The sequence below is a fragment of the Pectinophora gossypiella genome, chromosome 16 (genome assembly GCF_024362695.1).
Source record: "Pectinophora gossypiella chromosome 16, ilPecGoss1.1, whole genome shotgun sequence".
In the NCBI taxonomy this organism is placed as follows: Eukaryota; Metazoa; Arthropoda; class Insecta; order Lepidoptera; family Gelechiidae; genus Pectinophora; species Pectinophora gossypiella.
In genome coordinates this window covers 13,736,952-13,748,330 of record NC_065419.1, presented here as the reverse complement: position 1 = coordinate 13,748,330, position 11,379 = coordinate 13,736,952, and positions in this window count along the sequence as shown.

Sequence of the window (11,379 nt, the reverse complement as noted above, 5' to 3'; positions counted from 1 at the left end):
CAGTGCTTACACCACAACAAAAAACATTGCTTGGCACCAACATGACTGGACATCTTGCCAAGACAACAACAACAAATTCAACAATAACACTAACAAAGTCAACAAAAATACTAACAAACTCAAGAGGAATATTAACAAACTCAACAGTGGTAACAAATACAACAGAATGAACAGGATAGAGTCTCAGAACAGAGAAAAGCGCGTGCGCACGTTGAAGATGAAAGTGGCAAACTGACTGAAAGTTCACCCGGCTGCCAATCGTCCTATTGTATTTATTGTATGATGTTGTCTCACTCACACTTATTGTATGGCTATTCGCTATCCTTGTTGATTCCGCCGAAATAACAGAAATTCGTGCAACTTTAAACAAAGGACCTCCATTTTCGTAGTTCCTGGAATTAAACGAGAAAGCAAAATGGCAGTTAATAAGTACACCATTTTGTTTCTCTTACACAGATTTCTTAAACTTCGAGAATTCTGCTTTTTAACGAGTACTAATGATGCCGCACTAAACGCATTGCGTTTATAAAAATGTAAACTTTATTTTATATTTCATTAGATCCTATCGTTGTGTCAAGTAAAATCAAGTTAAGGAGTAAATGACGCCTATATCATACATAACACAAACTGATAAACTCAGTTTGCAATTAGTAACCTTAGATAAGGTGTGCACAGTTAAGTACCTATGTACTTCCTATATAATGTAGCAAAGACAAAAACCATTAATGTTGTTGCAAGTATTTATTAATTTCATTTTTTCAATAAGATAAATATGTTGTATATTAAATAATGTTTCATGTATAATCAATCACTTTGTCACTATATTACGATTGTATATAGATAAATAGTAAAATCGATTTATCCATACGACACTTTTCGTAACTTTCAAGCTAGATATCTTGAAAACGTGACACTTTAGAGCATAGGTCCATTAAAGCTTTTTTGTTCAGACAAGTGTCCCCTATCGATTTGCACAGGTTTCATCGTGCGCCGCAGTTTTAAAAAATCCGCTAGGTGGCGCCACTGAGATATGCCAGAAAGGTTCATAGCCCTTTAAACGCAAAGATAAAAAAAATGAATAAAATGCACATGGCGCCATGGAAAATAACTTTTACCTTATATATCCATCAAAATTTGTAACCTAACCTAACCTAACATATTAAAAGAAGAAAACGTGACAAAATCTTTATTTAAAAAAATCTAATTAATAAATGTTAATACAGCACTAGTGAATATCTCCTCCTAGTGGGAATAAACTTTATTCCCAAAACAGTGAAAGTTACAAAAGGTTACTTCTATTCATTTTCTATTATAGTAATTATCGACCTCCGTAATCCAGTGGTTGAGCATTGGGTTCACGCTCCGGAGGTCCCGGGTTCGATTCCCGGTGGGGACATAATCATAAAAATTACTTTGTGGTCCCTAGTTTGGAGGACATTACTGGCTGATCACCAGACTGTCCGAAAGTAAGATGATCCGTGCTTCGATAGGCAAGTTAAACCGTTGGTCCCAGTTATTACTTACTGATGTAAGTACGTAGTAGTTACATGAATTATGTCAGGGGCCTATTGCGGCTCAATAATAACCCTGACACCAGGGTTGATGGGGTTGGTAATCCACCTCACAACCCATACGATAGAAGAGATTATGATTATTCAATAACATTCTCTTCAGAACCGTTTTAATGGTATCAGCAAAAGAAGTACCTATCCATAATCAACATTTATTAAACCATACTTTCTTCAATTTCTTTGTAAAAGAAAAAGAATAATACAATAGAGGATAGCGCACTGCTGGCTGGCTTGAGGGTTGTAACAGTTTTGAGATATTCGTGTTGAGAGCGTCGGCGTGGTCCCACTAAGCCCAAAAAGAATCCCAGGAATAAAACTCCTATACGAGATTCATGCATTTAATTTACTAACTCCAATTATAATACCAACAAAACATCGACCCTAACATTTTCCCGTGGCAACCTTAATAGCGCGATCTAATTTTGTACAGCGACATCTATCGAGATTTACTACGAACTAAAAAATATGAAACTAATCTCACATTCCACCCACCAAGAACATAATAACGGATGATGTTCTGATTATTGAAATTATCTGAAAAAGAGTATTAGGATTGCCACCCACCGTGAAAATGCTAGAGGAAAACATATATAAATAACAAAACTTGTTTATGATTCAGGCAACAACAAACATATCTTAGTAATAGGGCGCTTAATAATTGTGCTTTTACATTTTAAACTAACAACTCTTATAAGTCCATCGTCACCTGGATGGACAGCAACTATTCTAGCTAACGACCATTTACCAGGGGGTAAGTGGTCATCCTTAACAATCACTAACTGCCCAACTTCAATTTGTTCATCAACCTTCTTAACCCATTTCGGTCTCTGTTGAAGTCTGCCCAAATACTCCCGACTCCATCTTTGCCAAAAATGTTGTACTGTTCTCTGTACCAGCTGCCAACGATTAAGTCTATTGATATTAACATCTAAATAAGACCGCTCAGGCACAACTATCGGAGGCTCCCCAATCAGAAAATGACCGGGAGTCAAAGGTAGTAAGTCATCAACACTATCGCTAATTTGAGAAATGGGGCGAGAATTTAGGCAGGCTTCAATTTGAGCTGTTGCCGTCGACATCTCTTCGTAACTTAGGGTAGAATTCCCTAAGATTCTCCTTAAATGGTGCTTCACTGAGCGCACTCCGGCCTCCCACAACCCACCGAAATGGGGTGCAGAAGCGGGTATATTATGCCAGGTTGTTCCATCTCTTGCCAACTTGTCTTGAATCTCAGTCTTCACTGTCTCTAAATGACCCTCAAACATATCTCGTAATAATTTATTGCCGGCTGTAAAATTTGTGGCGTTGTCGCTCCAGACGTCGCTGCAGTGGCCACGTCTGGCTGTAAATCTCTTAAATGCCGCCACAAAGCTCTCACTCTCTAGGCTGCTGACAATCTCAATATGCATAGCCCGTGTTGACATACAAATAAAAATACAAATATATCCTTTGTATGTCTTGCATCCACGTCCTTTTGACATTCGCAGATCTATGGGTCCTGCGAAATCTAAACCGGAGTGACAAAATGGTCTTGATGGGGTGACTCTCGGTGCCGGGAGGTCTGCCATTAGCTGACTTCTTGTAGCTGCTCTTTGGCGTACACAAACAACGCATCTATGAACCTCCTGTCTAATTATACTTTTGGCACCAAGTATCCAGAATCGCTGCCTGACAAAATTGAGCATAAGTGTAGGACCCCCATGAAGAGTCTTCTTATGTGCTTGCAAAACAATTAGTTTTGACAGAGGGCTGTTTCCGAACAAAATTATCTGGTGTTTGGCATCTTCTGGAATATTGGCATGGCGCAAACGACCACCTACCCTTAAAACACCCTTTTCGTCTAAAAAGGGGTTAAGGGCGCATAATTTACTGGCATTTTTAATGTTTTTACCTTCTTGTAAACGTGCAATCTCATCTGCAAAGTCTTCGCCTTGTGATAAAAGAATGCAAACGGATAATGCTCTTTCTATTTCTTCAGCTGTCAGGTAAGTTGGATTCTTGTATTTGCTTTTGCTTCCAAATCTCTTGCATCTGGCTATTACCCTTAGTAGTTTTTCCAAAGTCGAATATCTCTTAAAAATATCTGTAAAATCATTTTCCAAATTTGTGTTCGTGAAATTGACTGTCCTCTCTTCCATTATGTCCTTCGGTAAATCTGTCAGTACCTTATGCTTTATTTCTTTGTCCTGTAACCATTTAGGTCCTTTCCACCACAGTTCTTTATCCTTCAGCATGGATGCTGACACTCCTCTCGAGGCTATATCGGCAGGGTTCTCGCTCGATGCGACATGATTCCAGTGATGACTGGGTAGGGTCAAAATAATTTCGGAAGTTCGGTTGGCGACGAACGTCTTCCATTTGCTGGGATGGCCTTGTATCCACGACAAGACAACCTTTGAGTCTGTGTATGCATATATTTTCTCTTTGGCTACATTCAGATGTTCTGCAATCTCGCTGAGTAATCGGGTAAGTAATACGGCGCCACACAACTCTAGCCGGGGCACTGAAACGGTTTTTACAGGAGCCACTTTAGTTTTCGCCGAGATCAGCTGGATATGTATTTTTCCATCAGCATCTATAACTCGTGAATATACCACGGCGGCATAAGCTCTCGTCGAAGCATCAGCGAAACCATAAAGTGTTAAATCAGTCCCTTTACTGGTAGTGTGCAACCATCGATCGACAGAGATGTTGGAAAGACTAGGTAAGTCTGCACGAAATCTCAGCCAATCATCCCTTAATTCCTGAGACACTTCCTGATCCCAGGTAACACCAGCGAGCCATAATCTTTGCAGGAAAACCTTTCCAATGATGATCGTTGGAGCGAGCCATCCCATCGGATCGAAGAGTTTAGAGACATCACTAGCTATGGATCTTTTCGTGACAGGAGCGTCTTGTGCAGGTAAGTTGATCGAATATTGGAATTGATCTTTACTATTATTCCAGGCTATACCCAGTGTTTTAATCGTCATATCTAGGTTAAGTTCTTTTCCAGCGTTTTCAGTTTCTTCAACCCGCATGTATCTTAAAAGGTTAGTATCATTACTGTTCCACTTTTGTAACTCAAACTTCCCTGATTCCAATAACTTCGTCATCTGTTTGTAAATGATCACTCCATCCTCGAAACTGTCACCACCTGTCAAAAGATCATCCATATAAAAGTCAGTCATAGTGATTTGAGACGCGACTGGATATCTATCCGATTCGTCAATTGCTAATTGTTGCAGTACTTTTGTAGCTAAGTATGGTGCACTTGCTGTCCCAAATGTCACTCGTGTAATTCGGTAATCTTTTACGTCTTCTGCAGGATCATCTCGCCATAATATGCGCTGGAAGTCAGGTTCGTTCACCTTGATTTGGCGATACATTTTTACTATATCCGCAACCACCCCGACCTTGTGCTGTCGCCATCGCATGATTATGTGTCTTAAGTCCTGTTGTAAACGAGGACCGACCATAAGGTTGTCATTCAGTGACACTGAGTTCTTGTACTTGCAGGAGGCATCATGAACAACTCGAACTTTCGTCGTTGTTTTATCGGTTCTAACCACCGCGTGATGAGGCAGATACACGGCAGTTTCCTTGCGTCCTTCTTTTTCGTCTTTAATCTCTTCCATGTGTTCTAAGTCCAAATATTCGTGTATAACTTTACTATATTCTCTTTTCAGATCTTCATCCCTTCCAAGTCTTCTCTCTAGTTGTAACAGTCTTTTCTTTGCTATCTCTCTCGACGAGCCATATTGACATGATGGATTCTCGTGTTTGAATGGAAGACATACTATATAACGTCCTTCCTTATCTCGTCTATGCGTTTCAGCAAAGAACTGTTCACAGCGTTTCTCCTCCTCTGTCAAAATAGGTTTACATGCATCATCGGATTCTATCTCCCAGAATCTTTGAAGTAATAAATTGTCTTCAATGTAAGTGTGCATGCTGATTGTGATGGTGTAGCTCTGTGTAGTCTCATGGTTGTGTAACTGGCCAGACAATATCCACCCGAGGTGTGTATTCTGCGCTGTTGGAGATCCTCGGGGGCCCTTCTTCAACCCATCTGTGATTATCTCACTGTATACTTCTGCACCCAGGAGCAAATCAACCTTCCCTGGTTTGTTGTAGGTTGGATCGGCAAGTGGCAACTGGTGCAGATGTGGCCAGTTCTCGTGCTGCACTTCTCTGGCAGGTAACATTCGAGTGAGAGTTTTGAGTACATATGCCTTCACTGGGGTCTCAAAATCTGGATTGTATCTCGAATGTGCGTTAAAAAGAACCATGTTATTGGAGTTTAGACTTCTTCCATCATCGCCCAGTCCGTTAATCTTGCAATTGATTGGAATTTTCTTCAACCCAAGGAACTGTGCAGCGGACTCAGTTATAAATGAACCTTGGGATCCCTGATCTATCAATGCTCTCAAGTAATATGTAGTCCCATTGTATGATTGAACCTTAACCATGGCTGTGGCCAGCAGCACATCATTGGTTTGTTCTCTCTCCGCATGATGGGTTGTTACATTGTTGTCGGCTGGTGTGTAAGCTACTCTAGGTTGTGATATATCTCGTATATGTGAAGTTTCAGAGCTCTCTGGAGCTTGATCGTTGAGTTTATTCTCTGGGTGTAATAAAGAATGGTGCTTTCTACCACATCTTCGGCATGCTGTTCTCTGTCTGCATTTAAATACAGTGTGATTAGGAACCAAACAGTTGAAGCACAATCCATTCTTTTCCGCAAATTGTCTTCGTTCAATGTAACTTAGTCGTGCATAATCCTTGCAGTTGTGAATAAAATGAGTTCCGTTGCAAAATTTACAATTTGTATTCAGCGCAGTGTGAAAAGAAGCTTGTCTTGTATTGGTTCTAGAAGTCGCTTTTGTGGACTCCAAAACTTCCAGTGTTCTAAATCGTGACTCTAGAAACGCACAAAGTTGTTTGTATGTAGGTAATTCATCTCCACTGTCTTCTTTACTACTTATGTGTTGCTCCCAAAGTCTAACAGATTCCACATCTAACTTTGTCACGACAATGTACACCAACATCGGATCCCAATCATAGGCTGAGATACCCACGTTCTTCAGAGCACTAAGACATTCATTAGTTGTGTCTAATAGATTCTTAATAGCGTTTGCAGATTCGTTGGAAACCGTCCGTTGCGACATAAGCCTCTTCAGTAGTGAATTCACAATAAATCTTTTATTGTTGTAGCGTTTCTTTAGGGTTGCCCACGCATCATCATAGTTCTTTTCTGTGATTTGTATGTGACGTAACAAAGCCTCTGCCTCGCCGCTCAAACTCGATTTCAAATAGTGCAGCTTTTGCACCGATGTGAGTGAGACATTACGATGTATAAGAGTTAAGAACAGATCATGGAACGAGGTCCATTCTGAGTATTTACCGGAGAAGGCTGGTAAATTAATTCGCGGTAATTTTATTTCCGGCTGCACGGAACTCTGGACTACTGGAATTGTGGATGTCGATAACTTCTCTAATGCTTCTAGCATTTCACACTTTGCTTGTGTATACAGATCTTCTGCCTTCGTATAATAATCTTCCTTTGTGTAAGTTTCTTCTTCTAGATCTTCTTCATTAATTAAATCCATATGGTTCTTTGTAAAGTTTGTCCATATTTCTTCAAGTAGATTTATTTTAACTTGGACGTAATTCTTATTCAATCTGACTTTTGGTGTTTTCTTGAAATTAGCTGAAGATTTTTGTAATTGTTTTATGTATTCATCTTGTTGTTTTAATGTATCCTCCATGATGTTAGAATTTTAAAGTTCAATAAGTGTATTGTCAATAATTTTCTAAGTTCTTATTATCACGTATTTTTTCTAAGTTCGTAAATATCACAATTTTTCTAAGTCCGAAACTACCACAATTTTTCTAAGTCTTTTTACACTATTTATTTTATGTCCAATGTTACACTATTTTTTCAAAGTCCACAACACTATGCTTACCAATTCTTAAGTCCGTAGCAATCCATTATGCCACTAAAATCCATTTACGTCACTCACTTTTCGACACACACAATACTGCACAACACGACACTGTTCACCACGCACGATACACTCCACGACGTACTTTTCCGGAATCCGGCTCGAAGGACCAATGTTGAGAGCGTCGGCGTGGTCCCACTAAGCCCAAAAAGAATCCCAGGAATAAAACTCCTATACGAGATTCATGCATTTAATTTACTAACTCCAATTATAATACCAACAAAACATCGACCCTAACATTTTCCCGTGGCAACCTTAATAGCGCGATCTAATTTTGTACAGCGACATCTATCGAGATTTACTACGAACTAAAAAATATGAAACTAATCTCACAATTCGGTTTTAGATAACAGATACGAAATCTCCTGGTAGTTGCGGCTTCCGAATACATCCCGCTTAGGGACGGTATTGAAAAGTATCGGCGTCCGAAAGACGTAATATACGATCCTGACGACCCGATTACTCTAGCCATAGAGGCCTTCAATCAGCTCGCGACACCAAACACTTCAGGACTCCGATACCGACCCCGCCGGCGTGGTCGACTATTTCCCTCAATCAGCGCTTATCGCTATCGACCCCCTAGGCTCGATTAATTCTTTCAAATATTTTTCTTCTCAGACGACGCCCTGAACCGAGGTTCGCGCCCAACCGGGCACCCTCAGGACTGTTGTCTTAAACATTGTACCGGGTGAGAGCCTTCAGCGCTCCCCATTTGTCCGGCCAAGTAGTTAATGCCATCTGCGGCAAATCTACAATAAGTCACGTCAATAAAAAAAGAAAAAAGAAAAAGAAACGGAAACTATTATTATACTAGGTATGCAATCCCATTGACACATCTAACAAAAAATCACGTTGTAAGACTGTCTCCAGTTTCGTCAAGTTGTTTCAAGCTGGAAACATTTGATTGACTGAAAAATTTGATGATTCCAGGCTTCAGAAGGCACGTGAACCCGGTACTACTTAACACGTTGACAGTCCAGTGACCCATATACGCGCTCCACTTGGATCCCGGGTAACTTAGCAAAGGTTGAAGTAATATGTGGGACTAACAAGGAAGTCAAAACATTTTGTATGGGGACTGTCAACGTGTTAATGCAGTAATGTCAGAGGCCCATAAACAATCAGTCCCAGCTATTATTTACTAAAGTACGCAGAAAGAAGTATCCTTTCATGAGCCATGTCAAGGGCCTTTGGTAACCCTGACACCAGGGTTAATGAGATCGGTTGATATCATAACCCACACGAGAAAAAAGAGCCTATGGTGGGCCAATAATAACTCTGACATCAGTGCTAATCAGGTTAGTTATCGACCTCACAACCCACACGATACAAGAAGAACCCCACCCCTCCTCATGATGGAGAGGATATTCGGCGGTAGTTGCCTACTGAGAGCGTTACGGCTCGGAAAATGGGATCTTTTCGAAAAGGGTTACAGAATTACAACACGCCACGAGCCCAATAGCAATGTCCATTAAAATATATAATAAGCTCCCTAAGTACTTAAGAGATGAAACTAAAACTAATTTATTTATAAAAAATCTAAAAACAATGCTAGTTAAAAAGAGTTATTATACTGTAGACGAATTTTTAAATGATAAGTTTAAATAAATAAATAAATAAATTGAGAATTGAATTGAATTTTTAATCTTTATTCTCAAAAGAAATTTACATTTCATATAAATGAGAAATTAAAAAGCATAAAAGTCACGTTCAAAAGTGCCTGCAAGGTCTTCTGTTTACTAGTTTGTCAGCCTGTTTCGCTGTCTATTTATGTGTGCAAGTATGCATAATATGAACATACATACATACATAAACAACCTATATAACGTCCCACTGCTGGGCACAGGCCTCCCCTCAATCAACCGGAGGGGGTATGGAGCATACTCCACCACGCTGCTCCAGTGCGGGTTGGTGGAGGTGTTTTTACGGCTAATAGCCGGGACCAACGGCTTAACGTGCCCTCGAAGCACGGAATCATCTTATTATTTCAGACAATCAGGTGATTCAAGCCTGAAAAGTCCTTACCAAACAAAGGACAATTTCACAAAGTGATTTCGACAATGTCCCCATCGGGAATCGAACCCGGACCTCCAGATCGTGAGCCTAACGCTCTAAACACTAGACCACCGAGGCTGTTATAATATGTTACGTACTGCTTTACTCTGTGACCGTACTAGTTACATTCTGCCCATCCCAAATCCGTGCCGAGCCGGCATTGCATACAGAGTGGATGTTTATGCTAATAACAGGTTGTCAGTCAAATAAAATAAATAAAATATTGTTGCATTTTTATGTGTACTGCTTAGACCGCAGCAAAACGTGCAGAAAGTCGGGCTAAATTTCTAGTTAAAATGTTTTTGTATTGTTCAAACTTTGTATTTTTTATGGCAGGAGTGGATTATTAATTCGGACTCGGGTCATAGAATAAGGAATAATCTCTTCTTCTATCGTGTGGGTTGTGAGGTGAATTACCAACCTCATCAACCCTGGTGTCAGGGTTGCTATAGAGCCGCCAAAGGCCCCGGTGGAGACATATTACAAAAATTACTTTGTGGTCCCTAGTTTGGTTAGGACATTACAGGCTGATCACCTGATTGTCCGAAAGTAAGACGATCCGTGCTTCGGAAGGCACGTTAAACCGTTGGTCCCGGTAACTACTTACTGATGTAAGTACGTAGTCGTTACATGAGTCAAGGAATAATTATTATTACGTATAGAACGGCAACTCTCCGCTCCCCACCAGCGTCTAAGCTAGGTTTATCTCACCCTCCCTCGAACATAATTTAGACTAGAACAGAGTTTGAATCGTGAAGGATGCGCGTTGGCCGTTGTTTTTATTTTTTATCAGTTTAGTTTAGGTACATGTTCGAATTTTGAAATTGGACGCTGATGTTCTTTCGTCTGATTCGAATATTTGATTTCACAGTAATTGCCCGACGCCCGTGTAGGTACGATAACGTCAATGTGTGGTGTCTGTGTAAAACGAGGTTGTATGAAGTGTCCGGTGTGTGCTTGGGTATAAAATACAAGTAGCATAAATATAAGCAGCCTGTTTACGTCCCCTTCCGGTATAACCTACAGGCCTCCCCTCAATCCAACGGACCTCCAGGTCCAGTGGTTGAGCGTTGGGCTCACGATCTGGAGGTCCTGGGTTCGATTCCCGGTGGGGACATAAATATCACAAAAAATATTTTGTAGTCCCTAGTTTGGTTAGGACATTACAGGCTGATCATCTGATTGTCCGGAAGAAAGATGATCCGTGCTTCGGAAGGCACGTTAAGCCCTTAGTCCCGGTTACTACTTACTGATGTTAGTAAATAGTCGTTACATGAGGCATGTCAGTGGCCTTTGGCGGCTCAATAGTAACCTTGACACCAGGGTTGATGGGGTTGGTAATCCACCTCACAACCCACACGATAGAAGAAGCACTCCCCATTTGTCCAGCCAAGTAGGTAATGCTATTTGCGGCAAATACGTTAAACCACATAACATAAGCTCACCACTATATTTCCAATTGGGGTAGTCAGAGGAACGATAAGCTGCAAAAGTCCAATCAGTTTCTTACAAAGTAATAAATTAACTGGTTGCACTGAAGACGTCCTGGTTACGTGTCGTTTCTGTAATAGACCAAAAACACCTGCAAAAACATAATTTTATAATTATGACAACTAATGGTTCATGATTTCACCACTGTTTACAAATATCTCACTGGGCTCAGTGACTGCACTTTTGCTCTAGGAGATGTCCTTAGATAAGGTTCAGTACAATCTACCTATTCTGAACCGGCATGCATGTATGAAATCTGAGATCAATTTTATTGC